Here is a 19484-nt window from a genome sequence, read left to right as displayed (position 1 = left end):
TTTTGCAATAATCCTTATAGCATTCACCATTTGCACTAGCAAGTTGGTGCTTGGAACACCAATCTGGACTCATTCTAAAGACAGAAGTTTAGATCCCAGACTTCCCTGAAGAAAGATGGGTAAGAGCCCTTTTGAAAGGTGAACAGAGACATCAAATCATGACGACAGATACTAGTGTAGCAGAGGAGAAAGATTAGGTATAGGATGATTCCTAATTTTCTGCTCCTCAGACCAAAATCCAGAGCTACAAACAAAAGTTCTTTCCTCAAGGTGTTAGTGAAAACGTGACTTCTGGCCAGGAAAGGTTGTGGGAGAAGCAGACGAAGTTAGCCCCTGGGTCAAGAAGGAAGGTCATTTCCTTAGTAAGTTCATGGGAAGACCCTATCTTCTCACAAATGGCAGAAGGTGGTTGGGTCCAGAAAACTATGGACAAGGAGCAGATATGACCCTCTGATCAAGAAAAGGGGGCTTCACATTCCTCAGCTCAATACAACCTAAACCTCAAAGACTACCAGAGAAGTAGAGTTTTAGTCTCTCTGGTTTCAAGAGAGACTGTGGAGTCCCAAAGACCTGAGTTTTCATTCTTGCACAGCTATCCACTAGCTGAATGAATTGGGGCAAATTAATTACCTTTGCTCTGCCTCAATTTTCTCATCTGCTCTATGGGCACAGCCTTGCTGACAAAGTAGTAAAAATTAAAGTCAATGTGATAGTTAATTTAATATGTCAACTTGGCTAGGCTGTGGTGCCCAGCTGTTTGGTCAAACACCAGTCAAGATGGCGTGGGTGGGCCTCATCCAATCAGTCAAAGGCCCTAAGAGCAAAGACAGCAAAGACAGCAAAGAAGAAAGAATTGTGCTTTCATAAGTGCAACATAGAAAACCTGCCTGAGTTTCCAGCCTGACTGGCTTGCTCTGAGGAATTTATACTTGTCAGCCCTCACAATCATACAAGTCAATTTCTTTAACTATATACATACACAGTCAAATTTTGCCAAAAATACAGAGCTAATAGTATATATAAACAAACAAACTAACAACAAATTGTTGTGTCTGTTTCTCTAGAGAACCCTGACAAATACAATAGATAACAGGTATAAAGTAACTGACAGGGACTCAGGCACATAAGTTGTACCCAAACCATGGTAATGACTGTACTGACTAACACACATCTATACTTCTGACCATATTTACCATTTCATTTGATAACATTTGATGTTGTCCTAACTAGCCTACCTTTTCTAATATCCATGCCAGCCATGGGGTCTTACCTCAAATCCCTTCATTTTGATGACAAGCTGCAATTGAATATTTACTTTGATGGATCTTAAACCTGGATACATATTACAATCACATGGGGAGATCCTGAAAGTTATCAGTGCCTAGACTCTATCTCCAAATATTTTAATTGAATTACTCTGGGATGGAGCCAGGATATTCATAGATGTTAAAAGGTCCCAAGTGATTCTAATGCACAGCCAGTGTTGAAAGCCATTGTTGTACCCTATGCCAAGTACATACCAGAAGCAAAGACAAATTTGAGAGGATGCATCCTTTCATTCAAGTACTCTATTTCCAAGTTAAGTGCTTTCCCCTCGATGAAGGGTTCTACTGTCACCCAGTTTCCAAGCCAGAATACCAGGAGTCATCCTTGATTCTTTTTTTCTTTTACTCCTCAATAAAATTCATCAGCCAGCCCTATTGGCTCCAGCATAAAAAATATGGCCTTTTCTTTCCCACTCTACTGGTATTCTTAATCCAAGCTCCACTATTTCTTCCTATTCACTTGTGTATCAGTCTGGGTCCAGTCATGACAGAGAAACTACACAATAATTTCAACAGGGAAATTTTAATATAAAGAATTATTATTTAGTAGTTTTGCAAAATGAACAAAGTTCTAGATATCTGTTTCAGAACAATGTGAATATATTTAAAATGACTAAATTGCATACTTATAATGGTTAAGATGATAAACTTTATGCTATGTATTTTTAACCACAATTTAAAGAGGGAAAAAGCTCATTAAAAGAAGCTAGACACAGAAGAACACATATTCTGGAAATTCCAGAGAATGGTAATCTACAGAGACAGAAAGTAGGCCTGGTAATGGGGACAGAGAGTGATTGTGAGTGGGCACAACATTTTTATATTGTGGTAATGGTTTTACAACTTATAAATGTATTAAAAACCACTGAATTGTACACTTAAAACCAGTGGATTCTGTAGTTTATAAAATACACCTCAATAAAACTGTTTTTAGAAAGAATTATTATCTATGACTGGGGGTTCAATTATTGGGGGATTAGCTAGTAACAGATAGAGAACTCTAAAGAACATAGGAATAGGAATAGGATATAAGGAACAAACACTACCCTCAGGAGTGATGTAGAGTACACCATGAAAAACTCCTTCAAGTACTCAAGGCATTGTTGACCTTGGGGATGCATACTGAGTGGCAGAGAAGTCATTGTGAAGCTGCACTGGCTGATGTACTAAAAATCCACCCTCTGTAACTTGTCAGAAATGTGCTGAGGAAAGCTGTTCATTGGGAGGTGTCTCACCAAAACTGCCCAAGTGCGGGTGCCAGAGGAAGCTGCTGGCCATTGGATGCTGCTGACCACTGTGTACTTCAAGATCTCAGTTCTGAAAAATCTGTAAATACTGCAAGGGCCAGGCACTGGGGAAGTCATATGTGCTACATAGCTGAGACCTGAGGAAGCCGTTCATACAGGCTCCAAGAGCCTGCTGATGAAACACACCAGAACCAGGAAGAAAAACTCTTTTCTTCTTGTAATGTCTCTCTAGTGTCCTCTACTGACAAAGTTTCAGTAACAATTGGCAAGAAAAAAGTATTTGTAGGGACCAGATCCAATTTCATAGAACAGGCAAAAAGGGTAGATTTGGAGTTGAGGGGCAATAAATCAGTAACCAACACAGCCTCCTCACTAATATATCTACTTCCATTCTTACCCATTTGAAATCCATTCACCTTATAGCAATCAGAGTGATTTTTTTAATTGAAAAATTTATACCATCACTTTATTTTTCCTTGGAATAAAATTCTTCCCATGGCCTAAAGATCCTGATGCTCTGGCCCTTTTTTCTCTTTCCCACTATTCATTGCTTCTGTTTCATGAAGGATTTTTTCACCAGCTATTCCTAGAACCCCTTCTCTATCCTGCCCCTTCCTGCCCCTCTCCTATACCTGGGCCAGCTTAAACCTTACTTATCTTTAGGTGTCACCTGAGATGGTTCTTCCTCAGGGAAGCCTTGCCTGATTCCAGGCTGGGTCAGCTCCCTAAGCTCCCTGTATTTGCCATTTTGAAATATTCATCACATGTAGTTCCTTGCTCCATGTCTGAATCTCCTACTCGATTGTCAAGTTTATGGGGAAAGAAGTATGTCAGTCATGGTCACAGTCATATCCCCAGGGCTTGGCACAGTATCTGACACTCAGTAAGTGCTCAATAATACTGTTAAATAAAATCTAAAATTATATACACCTGGTTATGACTGCATTGAATCTGTTAGGGAACACTGTGTTTTATGAACTGAGCCAGGAGATGTCTGTGGTAAGTGGGTTTAATCAGAGAAAACTAATGGAAGGAAATTAATTTCATACCAGATAAGGGGGGTTGGACGTATACTGCCATTAAAATATAGAATCATACAGTACTTAAGAATGCTGACTTGACTAAAATAAACAAAAAAAAAACTGGAGTGGAGAAGAGTGGATATAAGGCTAAAGAGGTGGGGATGGAAGCAACAGCAGAAGGGACATATCTGTCTAGCTTATCCAGGACACCCTGAAGATTATTAAAACCAGATGTTTTGGGAAGATTAATCTGGCATCTGTGCATCTGAGTGGGCTGTAGTTTCTCATGGACAGAGAGCAGAATGGGCAAGGGAAAAGTCTGGTGACTAGTGGCTGAACTTAAACTATGGGCCAGTGGAGGTAGGAGAGAAAGGAAGAGGGAGGAGGAAAAGGATGTATATACTTTAGTGGCACCTACAGGGGTAGAAAGAAAGAGGATCATATTATATACTGGACTCTGTGCTGGGCTCAAGGGGTAAAAAGAGTTGTGGTCTCCTATTTGTGGGACCTGTTAGTGGGGGAAACAAATATTAACCAAATAGTCACAGAAATAAATATCATTGCCAACTGGGTAAGTGCTAAGAAGGAAAATTGCAAGCTGCTCTGAGAATTGGGATCAAGAAGGCCTGGCCTAGCCCAGGGAGTTAGAGGGTAGCTTCCCCAAGGAGCTGATGGGAAAGCTGAGATTTGGGTTAACTAGGTACCTGCGGTGGTTGGGTTGTGAGACTTAGAGCACTCAAGGGAGAGAACCTCATTTTCACCCATAAGACATGTATGTGCACATGGCTTGAATCCGCTCTTGTATCTTTGGAGGTCCTAAGAAACTTATCTAAGACACAAAGCAGGCCTCTAGGAACATCTTGAGGCCAGCAAGGTTTACTCACTCTGGTACATTTGTCCTCAGCCTCCACTACACACTTTAGATATTCTCAAAAAATCAGCATACCCACTTACAACAAACCTATTGACTTGACAGGGAAGGTGAAGCACAAAAAGTTAAAGTGATTGCACTAAAAACCACGTAAGAGTGAGCCCATGTCCTCCACTGAAGGTTCTATTTTGAAGCAGATTCAAGTTGAGAGTCAAGTAATCAATCAGGTCAGCAGTCAATGGGCCTCAGCCATTAAGAAAAACCATAAGTAGTTTTGTTATTGACACAACCACAGTGACTCAAAGACAAGCTGAGGAGTAAGGCCATAGCTATGCTGATCAATAAAGCACTTTGGTCCTGACAAAGCAAGCAGTTAGAACCAGCTGTGTCTCATTTTTCACCTCCTAGCCAGAATGGCCCTCTAGACACATCTATCAAGTTGAGAAGGCAGGGCTGAGGGTTGACAAGTCATTCCAGTGGTGATGAGAAAAAGAAGAGCATAGAACAAGAAATTCCACATGTTATTTTTCAAAAACTCCACATCTCTGAAATATGAGGAAACTGGAAGCAACCTAACAGCACCTATCCTCCACCTCTCTTCACCCTTCCACAGTACAAAGCATTATTGGCACTAATTCATCCCACACTGGACAGATTCAAAGAATCAACTACATGTTGGCACATAAAGGAAGGTGGAATCTTTATGTCTTCATGGGGCAGGCTTGGGAACCTGACCAACTCTTGAAAATTTCTATTCCTCCCTCATTCCCAACTCTAGGCACACAGACCTACTGACAATGTAACAATCTCCCAGTCTACACCAGAAGTTCTTTGAAGGAAGAGACAAGGTGAGAGTCACCTCTTTGTCATTTCTGTGTCCCAGAGTGACACTAAATAGGCACTCTGTTAATATTGCTTTTGTTGATTCCTTCCTTAAATGCAGGGAGGAAAAGCTGATTTCCTAGGAATCCCCCAGCCATAACTTAGCAGTCCCTGAATTCTGTCCACAGATGTACCCTTGACCAAATTCTACTTTTCTTGCCATAGCTCTGGGCAAAGGAGCCCCTTCCAATCCCACATTATTTGGTCTTCCCCTTGTCATTCTTTTTGACCCAGCAAAGAGTTATTTTGTTAAAAGACTTGTGGCCACTTCAGCCAAGTTATCCATCTGCCTACAAGGAACTATAGGTCCGAGTTTCTTCCTATATCAGGAAAAACTATAGTTCCCACATAAGCACACCATAAGATCAAGTTCATTTCCATTTGGCTTCTTCAGGCTTATCTCCTAAGTCACATCTCAAGTTTGGCTTAGCCAATGGGAAGGCTTGTGTTTTGTGGAAGTCCCAGGGCTGAGCATTAGTCAGCTATAAAACTGTGCCCAAGGCTTTCTACATGTGGAGACAGCAATGCGCAGTCTTGTCAGCAGCTGTAGCAAAGGCTCAGCTGAAGAGCAGAGTGGTAGTCTTGAGGCATCTGAAGGGGTCAGGGGAAGTTCAGCAGTCTTATGTCCTAGCCAAGGTCCCACCTGGATGATGCCTGTCCTTTATCAGATGGCCCAAGGGACTTATATCCCTGGAATGAGCCATTAATCTGGTGGTGACCAGGCTTCTCAGAACCTTCTGAGGAACACTGGAGGTGTGACTTGAAATAAGGGGCAGCTTTGGAAAGAGGACAAACAAGGGAGGGTATTCCATGTTGAGGAGGGGTTCCAGGTTCAGCCAAGAGTATGAGCAAAGGCATGGAGAGAGAAAAATCAGTGACTGAAAGTAGCAGCCAATTATTTTGTTTACTTGGACTCTAGGACTCTGGTGAAGGAGTATAGGGGACAAGGCTGAGAGGGCTGCAGGAGCTGAATTCCCCAGGGTCTCTCACATGAGCTGCCATCAAGGGTTTAGACTTTGTGCTGAGGGTGCTTCCAAGCCTCTGGACTGTTTCGAGCAGAATGGTGTACAAGCAAAATTATGCTTTGAAAGGCTCCATCTGGCTGCTATGTTGTTTGGAAGACCACTCAGGAGGCTGGTTTGGTTGCATATTGAGATGGTGGTGGCCTGAACTAATAATGTCCTAGGGTTTAAAAGAAGTAGACAAGAGATCATTAAGAAGATGAAAGGACAGGACATAGTGACTGCTGAATTCAGGACACAAGAGCCAGGACCAAGTTGAGGATTTATAAATCTATGTAATACGTTAGGATTTATGAATCCATAAAATATATTAACTAGATTTTACTGAGCACCAATTGTATCCAGAGTTCTGTGCTTGGTAACAGGAACTCAGAATTACATAATACATGGTGTCTACACTCAAGTATCTCCAGGCATGGTGGAAAAACCAAACAGGAAAATTACAATGACAACAAGGTATTCCTAGTTGTTATGAGGCACAGAGGAGGGGCTCCATATCTAGCCTCAAGAAGATGGAGAGGCTAAAGGGAAAATTCTCACAGGAGTTAACCATTGGGCTGAGTCCTGATGGGGACCAATTGAAGGGATAAGGGTACAGATACTGCAAGCAAGTTCACAGCATATGTGACGGCAGTGAGGTATGAAACAGCATGATGCATGTGTGGAGCCAGGGACAAGGTGGATGGTAGCACCATTACTTATGACCTGGGGCACAGTAAGCAGAACACCTTGTGGTGGTGGTGGCAGAAGAGAGAAGGCAAGTTGGGTTCTGTCTTGGACATAATTCTGTTTGAAGTCCATGAGGAATAGTTAAATAATCATTGCAAAGAGATCCCTGGGGTGATACAGCTGGGCTTAGGAGGTATGGTGATGGTGGACTGTGTAGGGCACCTTGGCCCCCACCTTCTCAGTAGCATAAGACCAGTGGGGGGTGGGTATCAAGACTTAAAAAAAGCAGGTAGGGACTATCTGAGTCAATTCTCTTTGGTTGCAGGATTCTGTGGCCCCACAACAGACCTATATGAGGTGGGGATTGTTGGAATAGTGGGATCTGAATGGTTGAGGCTCCTTTGGTGCCTGAAGGCATATTCTGCTTCTCTTTCTTGTAACTTGCTTAGGGAAGAAGATGAGTCACCAAGGTCATGTACACACCAGAGGAGCAAGGGGTGGCAAAGCCCACCTTGACCACCTGGTCTCCCAATTCCTTAGCCACGCTTTCTATCCCCCACCCACAGTGAGGGCTCAATTCACCTGTGCTAGGTCTGTGTTACCAGTCCTGCCCCTCCCTCAGAAGGCTGGTTGCACTTGAGGGGAGTGTTGACTTCCTGGCTGTCAATCACTGACTCTGAATCCAGGGTTATGCTTGAGGAACAAAAAGACCTATCAGTCCACAAAAAAAAAATCTCATTTTTCCCATTACTTGCTTCCCTGGCATGATAGACATGCTTCCAAAAAGTAGCAAAGAAGAGGGAGGAGGAAGGGCAGGGTATGTCCTAGGAAAGGTAAATCTTCAAGAGTGTCAGAGACTGGAGCTCAGGACAGTGTAGGAAAGGGAGAATGGCCTCCAGTAAGGAGAGAGAGGTGGGCAGGGATCAATCACAAAGGACCTCTTAAAGCAGGTTAATGAGTTTGGACTCTGTCCTAGTGTCACTGAAGAGCCACCAGAGGGTTTTTTTTTTCCGTTTCCTTTTCCCTGAAGAATAATTTTATTGTTTTTGTAAAATGTATGTGTTCTCCTAATTAGAAATTAAATCAATGCAGAAAAGGTTAAAGACGGAAGTTTAAAAAATTTTTGGGCCCTGCACAATATTTATTGTTAGGGAAAACCTCATTCTAACCTTGCCTTTGTACTTAGAAATGGGGATGAGTATAGAAACAGAGAGACAGAGAGACAGAGATGGAGACATAGATAAGCAAACAATTTACAGTAGTATCCTTGTATAAATGCTATCTTAAACAAAAATATAAAATGTAATTTCCTTTCAATTTAAGAGAAGGTGCCATCTCTTAAAGAAGGCATGACACCTCCAGGGAAAGAAATAATTGGGTTTAGATGGTAAGAAGATCCCTCTGGCTGCTGTGTTAGGGAAGGATTTGAAGGAAGGAAGGACCAGGTAGGAGCCACCATTGCCATCCAGGTGAGAATAGTAAGAGCTTGAATGAGGCAAGCTTAGTGGGATTGGAGAGGAGGGGTGGAGAGAAGTTCCAGGGCAGGAGCAGATTTCCTAGGACTTGGTTTCTGGTAGGGGAAAATACAAAGGAGGCTCTCCTAGATGACTCATAGTTTTCAAGCCTTGATGATGAGGAGGTATTGGTGTCATGATCAGGAATGGGCCAAGTAGGCAGAGCAGGCTCGATGGGAGAGGGAGACAATTAGTGTTGCTTCAGATGTGCAAATATTTTGCAAATGGTGGAGCATCCAATAGATTGTTGGAGATGGGAATCCGGGACTCAGATAGGAATAAGGATGATGGTAGGGAACTGGGAACCATCCACACAGAAGTGAACACAGAAACTGTGGGACTATGAGAGATCTCTAGGGTGGAAAATGTTAAGATATAGAACTAGGCAAAGGACAGAAGCTTAAGGAGTGTTTATGTTACGAGATGGAAGGAGGGAAAGAAGTTAAGGGAGTAAAAAGGGTTGGAAAGAGGCCAACATTCCTGTATCAGTGCTTTGTTCATGGTAGTTTCCAGAAACATTCTGGGAAACCCAAATTCAAGGTGTGTTTGGTGAGAGATAAGACAACCAAGCTTACAATGTGAGAGATGGAAGCTGGGAAGCAAAGTTCCATCTCAGGAGAATGGGGTCAGCAGCTCTGTATGGAGGGCTTGAAGAAGCCGCAAGAAAGAAGAGGCCATGCATTTGGCACTTAGGAGGTCTTGAATGCCAACTGTGGTATAAAAAAGTTATGGAAAGTACTGGGAGACAGAGACAGATGGCTGGTAGATGAGGAGGAAGCCAGGGTATGGATGGGATGGCTTTGAAAGCAATCTCTACTCTCCAGATGTTTGGGGTGAAGGCAAAGAAAAAATCAAAGTAGCACCAGGAGACTAGGACATGCCTAGCCTAGGACAGGCATTTTATAGGCTGCATGGCAAGAGCCAATAGAGACAAAGAGGCTGGGAAGGAAGCATAAATAGTGGTAATTCATAAAGATGGGACTTCAGGAAGTTGAATGGGAAGGGGAATGAGAGTGCCAATAGAGAGAGGTGGGCCTCAGGACTAAAGGAGAGGAGAAATATTGAGGTGGAGAAAGTGCCAACATTTTAGGCTTGAGAGAAAAAATGATACTGTCAGCAACCACCACTTCTTAAGCATATACAGAGTCCCACACATCAGGCTGAATACTCCTCAGGCATTATTTGATGTCATTCTAACAATAACCTATGAGGTAGGTACAGTTATTACCCATATTCTACAGAGGGAGGAAATAAAACTCATACAGATCAAATACCCCACTGCTGGTTAGTGAGAGAAACAGGTCCCCAGCCCAGGTCTTTGAACAACAAGGTCCAGGTTCTTGCTCATTCATGATGAATGGCTTCACACAACTCAAAGTAGAAGGTAAGTTTCCTGCAGGCAAGGGATATAAAGGTGCAACTGGGAGTCAGACAAGTATGGAAAGGCCTCCCAGGAGAGCCAGTTTGGAAAGAGAATGAAGTTTGGGTTAAACAGGATTTGACCAACAAAGATGTGACCAACAGCCTTACCAAGAGTCAAGTAGAATCCAGTTGCCTTAGAGTCTCCAACCCTTCTTCAATACCCAGATCCATAGAAATATTATTTGCCTTTTACTAGTTAAAACTGAGGCCCCAGAGCAGTCAGTGATTTTCCCAGCAGAGATGGCTAAGCACAAAGCTTCTGACTTCAAGGGAAGTTCTGGCTCTTCTAGTCTAATAGTTGGATGCACACAGATGGCTGGGAATGCCAAGGCACCAGCCCTCCTGAGCACATAGGGGCAGCATAACTTGGAAAATGCTGTTCCAAGCAATCAGGCTCTGTGGGTTCTGCCAGGTCTGCACTTAAGTGCCAACTCCATCACTTATTGGCCATGTGTACTTCAGTCAGTTGCCCAAGCTCTCTAAACCTACAAATCTTCTGTAAACTGGAAATAATAATAGCACTTACCTCACAAGACTGTTGCCAGTATCAAACATGATAACCCATGCAAGGTACATAGCACTGTGTCTGGTGCTGAGTGAGTGGTCAATAAAAGCTCATGGAAGTTGTTTTTGTTGTGATGGCTGTTAGTGGAGAGAACATGATTTAGAGGCAGACAGTCTGAGCTCTAGTCCCTAGTTGACTACTTAATTGCTCTGACCTGGACAAGTTGCTTCACATAGGAGCCCATTTCCTCAGCTCTAAACTGAGGATAATTCACCAGCGACTATGGGGATCAATTAGGTAGTAGGTGGGAGAGTGTTTTGAAAACTACAAAGTGCCCCACAAAGGTTAGTTATTTGATTCTACCTTAAAACCAAAAGATCAGCCTTCTAGAGAACAAGGCACAAAGGATGGGAAGAGAGGAAAATGATTAAGTTAATTAACTCCATAAATCAAAACTGAGAGTTTCGAAGAAGGGGAAAAATGACTTTTTACTTTTATTTGGAACCTGCTCCAGACCAGGATTTGGACAACAAGCCCTATAGGGGTGACAGGGCTGACTCAGCTTTGACAACAGCATCCTCCGGTCACTCGCACACACCTAAATCTGCCACCAAAAAGAGGAAAAGCAAATCAGAGGGTATAGGTGTCAAGATGGGCTTCTTGGAAGAAGTGGCATTTGGACTGGGCTTTGAAGGGTAAGTAGTGAGTGATGTATGAGGGGTAGGTGTAGTTGTCAGAGGGATTAAAAAACACTTGGGCAAAACCACAGTAACAAAGAGGGGCATAAGTTTGGGGAACAGCAAGTCAATCCATGTGACTGAAGAGAAGGTTTTGTGAGTGAGGGGAGGTGACAGAGGAACATAGAGAGGTAGGTTTGGACCAGCTCATGGAGTGTCTCAAGGTGGCTGAGGAGCTTGGGTTTTGTTCTGAAAAAAATGAGAAGAAACTGGTGACCAGTGCCTTCTAACTTTCCTGGCCTGACCTGGTCTCACACAGTGTTCTGAGCAATGTGTTAGAAAAAAGTTTCTTTGATTAATGAGACATACTCTATAGAACTTCAGTCTGGCTTGTTCCTCCCAAAGCAGAAATGACTGTAGCCAAAGGAGTGGTTGACCTTGTCTTCATCAGTTAAGAAAAGCAGCTCCCTATATGTCTCACCAGGGCCTCAGGAATCAAACTCTGCCTCACCCAGACAGTTTTCTGCTAGAGAGTGGGAAGCCATGAGCACTCTGGGAAGAGCTTACTGATTCTTATGTTCCTCACTCTCCCTTAAATGTTGTTCTACTCATTTGTGGCTTCTCTTCCTATTGTTCCCCTCAGCCTGCCTCATGAACATAACTCATTTCTGAACTCTTATGTTAATTTTAATGCATATACGACCTAACTAGCCTTTTACTTTTGAGAATTTTCCAACCATGGCCAGCCTGTCTGCTACTCTCCCCCTTCTCCTGAAAATACAAACAAGCAGGTAAATCCCTGCTAATATGCAGAGGTAGCCTTATGCAGTGTCTTTGAGCACAAATTCCTCCATCATGTTAGTATTGGGAAGCTATTCTGTCTGTGTAGATCAGCCATTTACAAACCTGATAATAACTAATCTGCCAAGTGGATATCAATGTTGAAAGATTCATAGTTTTGTTCAGAAAAGTTCAGATTTTCTGGTTTTAGTCAATTAGAGAATAATTTGTTGTCTCTCTTCCTTCTGTGGCCTCCAAGTCATATGTGGTTTATTAGCAAGGGGCCAGTATCCAAGGCAAAACCAGGCACATCAAAAATCCCCCAAAAGGCAGAAATGGGACAAATGATCTATCTGATACTCTCTGTGTTAGAAGTTTCACTGGGATTTGTTCCCCACAAATCTCCATCACATAGAAGGTAAAGTAAGCTCTAGGTCCATCAAACACACTGGGAATCACCAGTATTTTACAAATGTGAATTTGTATAGGCAGACTTTAAGATGACTGTTTCCTCTCTAGAATTATGATTAGAACAAATAGTCACCAGGTAGTAAGTATCAGAGCCTTGGTCATGTCCTTCTGGTAAAAACATCTAGACTCTTTTTGAGAATGGCTAAGTGAACAGATTCAATAAGATATACTACTCAATTTTAACCTAATAGGGGACCTCTTCATTAATACAGCTGGGTATCAAGATAAACAAGAATGACAAAATGTGATACACAATTAGAGCAAGGATTAGAAGAATACAAGTTGCTAGGAACTTTAAAGAAACTTACTTGTTAAGCCTAAAATGATCAACCTAGTACTTTCCTTCTCTTTTCCTTGCTTTAATCTGCTGGTTTCAATGTCAGGATTATACTGATTTTCCTTCAAATTTTTGACTGCCTGCTATCTCAATCAAAGAATCTATGCAAGAAGAATGACTTGGCCATCTCTCCCTTGACACCACCCTCCCCCATCATAAGCTGTGATATTGAAGAAATAATTCTTGTAGCTATTTCCTAATAGCCCTCTACTGAAGCCATTAATCAGAGATGCCATTTTCTTCTCATCATAGTATTTCTGCATTTGTTTCCAAGGAATCTTACAGACTCCAAAAGGGGATGGCCATGTATGGGCTGTTCCCATCATGAAACCCTGTGATTGCCTTTTCTCCAATCAGGAGGGATTAAATGTTCCTTCTCCAAACTTGAGTTCCTTACCCTTTAAAGCCAGAGCATATGGTATTCATAAAATATGTTGGTGCCTTATATATATGGGACTACCATAATATATGATGGTCCCTTAGAAATGACCACTACTCAAACTGTTTTCTCTTATGATTTGGTCTTGGGAAACTTAATTATACCAGAATGGAATGTTTAAGAGAATATTCCAAGAGAATAAGCAGATTTCCAAATAAACATACATAAGTGTTTTGTTTTTCCATATGTGCCATGAAATCAGACAAACCATCTGTGTCCTCTACTATAACTCTGCTCTAGGCTCCTTGTAGAAAATGCCCAAATGTGATTTTTTTTTCCTATGGAGTGGGAATAGAAACTCTGGGACTTGAGGGTTGTTTGGTCTGCAGCTCCTGAAGTGGGAAAGACTCACCTAAGTCTGGTTGGGGGATAAGCATCTATTTTTTGTTGTTGTTGTTGGGGGATAGGTGTCTATTTTTTTGTTTGTTTGTTTATATCAAAAGCTGGAAAGTAATCTTTGGAGGCAAGAACCTGCAGATCCAAAGAATGAAGAAGTGTTGAGAAATAGAAAAAGCGTGATGAGATTTCCCCACCCCAGAACAATAAAGGAATCCCAAGACTTGGAATTCTGGGCACTATAATACAGAAGTTGGGGAAGGGGCAGAGATGAAAACCAGAGACAAAAGGTGTTACAGGGGACCTCTGGAAGATTCCAGAACATTTTCCAGAAGTCCCTAGTACAAACAGCCTGTGACTTCTTTACAGAAGGAGAAATGAAAGTGGGATCCAGGAAGACTCTCTCAGATCATTGCCCAAATGAAGGAGAGAAACCCAAAGGAGCAAGAGGAGGGGAGTAGAAGCAGACAGTGGCCTTAAAACAGCAGGAAGGAAGTAAAGGGAGTGGTAGGAATGATCCCAGGGTCTAGAACACACATTGAGAGTTTCACAGAACTCAGAGACCCCTTTTAGCCTTTTGTCACTCCCTGTCAGTACACTAATCTGAGACCTGGTGAGTCCTTGCAATCTCACCTGGCTGTGAACAGTCTGGGAATCTTAGCTTCAACCAGGGCCTCTGCCCATTTTGGATTGGCATGCATTCTCCAACAAAGCCTTTCTCTGTATCACTCTTCCCCAATCAGCCTCTTTCTGGCCAGAGGTCAATACCAAGAAACCTAGATCTCCATCCCAGACCCAGAGAAGCCTCTAACCCACATCAGTTGTCTATCTCCTCCTAACTATGCTGTTTATGATTCTTCTACCTCAGCCATTAATCTAGCTTCTGGCCTCAGCTGACCTGCTCTGAGGAGACTTGCAAGTGGGCTCTTCTCTAGAACAAATGACCACCACTGTTTGGAGTGACTCTAGATGACCAGAAGATTGTCATCTGCCAGCATCCCTTTTTTTCCTTACTGCTTTTCCTTACTGCTACCCTCCTGGCCAAGTCTATGCAATAGCTGCCTGATCCCAGAAACTGAGTGTCTCATTTATGGCCTGTAGCTTGGCTCTGGCTCTCTTTGCTCTGTGATTCATAGCACTGACCACTGGCTGGACTCCTTCACTGATTACTTGCAGCAGTTGTCTTCAAGTTCCTATAAACCTTCTTAACCTAGATGACAGTGTGCAGATCTCTACCTCAGCTTTGGATGTTCTTCCCATTTTCAGTCAGCCTATGTGGCAGTGAAAGTGGAGAGGCCTAAAGAACCCTATGCTTCCTCCTGCATGTGGGGGTTAAAGGGTTATAGCAAAGCAAATTATCCAAGTCTTTGGCTCACAGCATCAAGATCTGACAAGAGATAATAAGTGAAACTAAGTATGCTAGAAAACTCTGTTTAAAGATTCATCAAAATTATCTGACTGTGCTGGGATTGCCCCAGGAGCACTCAAATAGCCAGAGGTTATAGCTGGCAAGACAGGTCAACAGGAACCTGTCCATAAATGGAATTATTACATATAGTGGTTGGGAGTAAAGACAATGAAGGACATCCCAGTGCTGTATTTTTGCTGGCCCAGGTGCTCATATGATTAATCAGAATCTTCACACCACCTTCCAAATCCCATAATTACCTAGAAATTAATGTTCCAGATCAGCACTTTCCCATAGTGGCTACCATACTAGACAGTGCAGATATAGAACATTACCCTTTTCCCCAAATGAATTTCTGGAATAAGGATGAAGAAAGAATGTACAAATGACCAGTGAACAACTCACCAGCCAATGGGGCTAGACCAGAATGGAGGGGTTGGTACCACATCATCAGGAGAGAGAGAAGGATGCTTGTGTTTTGTAATTCCCAGACTAGTTCTCTGCTCAGTGAGGAGAGCAGTGAGGAATGGTGGTCCTATCCTGCCTTGCTATATCTCTGCCTCATTAGCCATTTCAAATTTACCTATACGACAAAAACTATAATATTCTATTGTCATTTAAGAATATTTAAACAAATGAAGAAAAACAGCTTATTCCTAGATGTGAAACCTCATTATCCTCATTATCAAAGAAATGTCAATTCTCCACAAATCAATCTACAGATTTGACATAATCCCAGTTGGATTTTGGGGAACCTAGACAGGATGATTCTAAAGTTGATCTGGGATCAAAACAATTGATATAACTAAAAATATATTTTACAAACAAATAAGGGGACACTGGCTCTAAAAGATATTAAAATATATTTTGAAGTCACAATAATTGCGAGATGTGAAATAAAAGATTAGTGTACAAAATAGATATAAAAGCAAACTCAAATATATGAATATTTAGCATATAATAAATGAAGCATATCAAATCAGTATAGAAATATGTTGAGATAAATGGATAGGTATTTGGAGGGTTGGAATTAACTTAGATCTTGTCATGTAGAAGACAGAAAGACAAAAGAAAGAAAAGAAAGACAGAAGAAAAGAAAGAAAGAAAGAAAGAAAGAAAGAAAGAAAGAAAGAAAGAAAGAGAAAGAAAGAAAAAGAAAAAGAGAAAAAGAAAAAGAAAAAGAAAAAGAAAAAGAAAAAGAAAAAGGGAGGGAAGGAAGGAAGGAAGGAAGGAAGGAAGGAAGGAAGGAAGGAAGGAAGGGCAAGCCACAATCTGATACTAGTTTCTTTTACAATGTCATCTGAAGAAAGCAGAAATTTGAATCTGAACAATATAATCTTTCGTGTCTAGACTATTTCACTCAGCATGATACTTTTGGGATTCATCCATGCTGTGACATGCATTGGTAATTCTTTTTTATTGCTAAGCAGTGCTCTATTGGATGAATATGCCATAGTTTGTTTATCCCATTTGTATATCCAGCTTGTGCATATAAGTCTATCCAGTTTATCATTGTCCTGTTGATGGGTATATGGGTTGTTTCCAGTTTTAGGCTATTATTTATAAAGCTGCTGTGAGCATTCTTATATGATTCTTTTTATAGACATGTATTTTCATGGCTCTTGAGTAAATGCCTAGGAGTTGAATGGTTAGGTTATAGAGTAAGTGGATGCTGAGTTTTATAGAAACTACCAGACCTTTTCCCAAAGTGATTATATCATTTTACATTCTTACCAAGAATGGTGGTGACAGTTCCACTTTCTCCATATCCTCATCCATAGCTAGGATTATCAATCTTTTCATTTTTAACTATTCTGCTGAGTGTGTAGTGGTGTCTCATTGTGATTCATTTTCATTTCCAAGATGACTAATACTGCAAGCAGTTTTTCATGTGCTTATTGGCCATTTGTATATTTTTTGTAAAGTGTTCAAAAAAATTTTTGCACATTTTTGGTTGTGTCTCTTTTTATTATTGAGTTGTAGACGTTCTTTATATATTCTGAATGCTAGTCCCTTATCAAATACAAGTTTTTAAAAATAATTTCTCCCAGTACATATTTAGTAAGCAGTGTCATTTGATAAGCAGAATTTTTTTTAAAAATATGGATTTTAATTTATCAATTTTCTATCTGTTTTCTGTATCCTGGCTAAGAAACTGACTAATTCTAAGAGGCAAAATATTCTTCTACAATTTCCATTAAAAGGTTTATGGCATTTCACTATATGTGTAGGTCCCTGATCTGCACCAAATTATTTTTTGTATATGTTGTGAGGCTAGGTCCAAAGTTCATTTATTCATATGAATGGACTGTTATTTTAATGCCACTTGTTGAAAATATTTTTCCTTTTTCATTAGGTTGTTTTGGCACCTTTGTCAAAAATAAAATGTATAAATGTGGATCTATTCTGAGATCTTTATTCTGTCATGCTGATGTATTGGCCAATATTTATGCCAGTAACACACTATCTTGATTAATATAGCTTTAGAGAAAGGCTTGAAGTCAGGTAAAGGTTAGTCCTCCAACTCTGCTTATATTTTTCAATATTGCTTCAGGCTTTCTAGGTCCTTTGCATTCCTATATAAATTCTAGAACCAGCTTATCAGTTTCTACCAATATGAAGTGTAGATTGAACTGGAAGCACGGATACCATTTGGGATGCTATTGTGGTTGTCCATAGATAAGAAATATGTGCTTGAGGGGCACCAGGTGGCTCAGTTGGTCATCTCAGGTCATGATTTCAAGGTTTGTGAGCTTGAACCCTGCATCAGGCTCTGTGCTGACAGTACAGAGCCTGCCTGAGATTCTCTCTCTCCCTCTTTCTCTGCCCCAACCCCACTTGCACGTGTGCCCCCCCTCTCTCTCTCCCACCCTCTCTCAAAAAATAAATAAATGAATGAACTTTAAAAAAACAGAAAAATAAATATGTGTTTGAATCAATGCAGTTATATGTGGAAATTAGGAAATGCATTCTAGAAAATATCATGTCTTAATAATTGGACGTGAAAGTCGAAAAACATGATGGAAAGTTAGATTACTCTGATATTTCTGTCCTGGATGACCAAGAGGATGACATTTCCCTGAAACATAAACCTTCTTTCATCTGGAAAGTATTTATTAAATCCATATTATGTAACAGAGCCTGTGCTTGGCACTGGGAACATAACAGAAGCAAAAGCATACATGGTCCCTACCTTACTGGAACATCTTGTGGATGAGAAAGATATTCATTAAATAATCAAACAGATGTAAAATTGAAACTAATAAAAGTGTGCTACAGCAAGCACACGTAGCACCTAGATCTTGGTTACTAATACCTTTCTCCAATAAAAAGAACCAAGGACTCCTTGGAGAAACAGCTGCTTCTAGGACTGGGGTAAGGAAATATACAAGATAAACCAAGTATCTTAGCACCAGAAAGTAAAGAAGTGCCAAATACATTAGCTTCAAGCATACAATACAGTGATTCAGCAAGTCCATGTTACACCGTGCTCACCACAAGTGTAGCTACCATCTGTCATCATACAACACTATTACAATGTCATTGACTGCATTCCCTATGCTGTGCCTTTTATTCCTGTCACTTATTCATTTCATAACTAGTGGCTGGTATCTCCCATTTATCTTCACCCATTTTGCCTATCCCTTAAGCTCCCTTTCCTCTGGCAACCATCAGTCTGTGTATCAGCTAGATTTAAATAAAAATAATAATTTTTTGAAAATGCTAGTTGTTATAAAGGGAAGGTGACCTGTGTGCTATGCAAGCTCTGTCTGCTGTTTTTTGGATCCACTTTCATCAGTCCTTACCATTCTTGTCAGACCCAGCCACCAAAATGGTGAAACAGATTAAGAGCAAGTATGCTTTTCAGGAAGACTTGAACAGTGCAGGACTACCTAAACTTGTAGTAATTGACTTATTAGCCATGTTATGTGGACCTGCCTTGCAAAAGGATCAAGTTTTCTTTCATTGTCTCTCTGATAAGTATTCCAACATCTCATTCCTTGAAGTAGATGTGGATGACTGTCAGGATGTTGCCTCAGAGCGTGAAGTCAAAGGCATGCCAACCTTCCAGTTTTTTAAAAAGGGATAAAAGGTGGGTGAATTTTCTGGAGATAATAAAGAAAAACTTGAAGCTACCATTAATTAATTAATCTAATTATGTTTTCTGAAAACATAACCAGCCATTGGCTATTGGAAACTTGTAATTTTTTATTTACAAAATGGAATGATCAAGTATTAAGACTATATATGCAACTGCCATCCGATTTTAAGTGACAATAAAATATTAATTCTGCCCTTTAAAAAAAAAGAAGTGCTAAAAATGAAACAAAACAAAATCCCACTGTGATGAAGTGTCAAAATTACACAGGAGCCAACTGAAAGATTTCTCAATAGCCAAAGCTGAAATAATTTAAACAACAAAAGAAATAAAATAATACTAAAACATATTCCAAAGTATAAATTAAATATTCATGAGTCCATGGTGATATAAAAAATAATTGAATAAGTTGATAAATGGAGAAGAGATAGCTTCTCATGCAGATACCTTAAATGAAG

At 40.8% G+C, this 19484-nt stretch overlaps 1 pseudogene; it reads left to right on the top strand.

Moving 5' to 3' along the window:
* The first annotated feature begins 18759 nt into the window (after nucleotides 1-18759).
* On the top strand, nucleotides 18760-19083 carry LOC101095559 (annotated as a pseudogene).
* The last annotated feature ends 401 nt before the right edge of the window (nucleotides 19084-19484 follow it).

This window comes from Felis catus, chromosome X (assembly GCF_018350175.1).
Source record: "Felis catus isolate Fca126 chromosome X, F.catus_Fca126_mat1.0, whole genome shotgun sequence".
Lineage (NCBI taxonomy): Eukaryota > Metazoa > Chordata > Mammalia > Carnivora > Felidae > Felis > Felis catus.
This window is presented reverse-complemented; position numbering and strand designations above follow the sequence as displayed.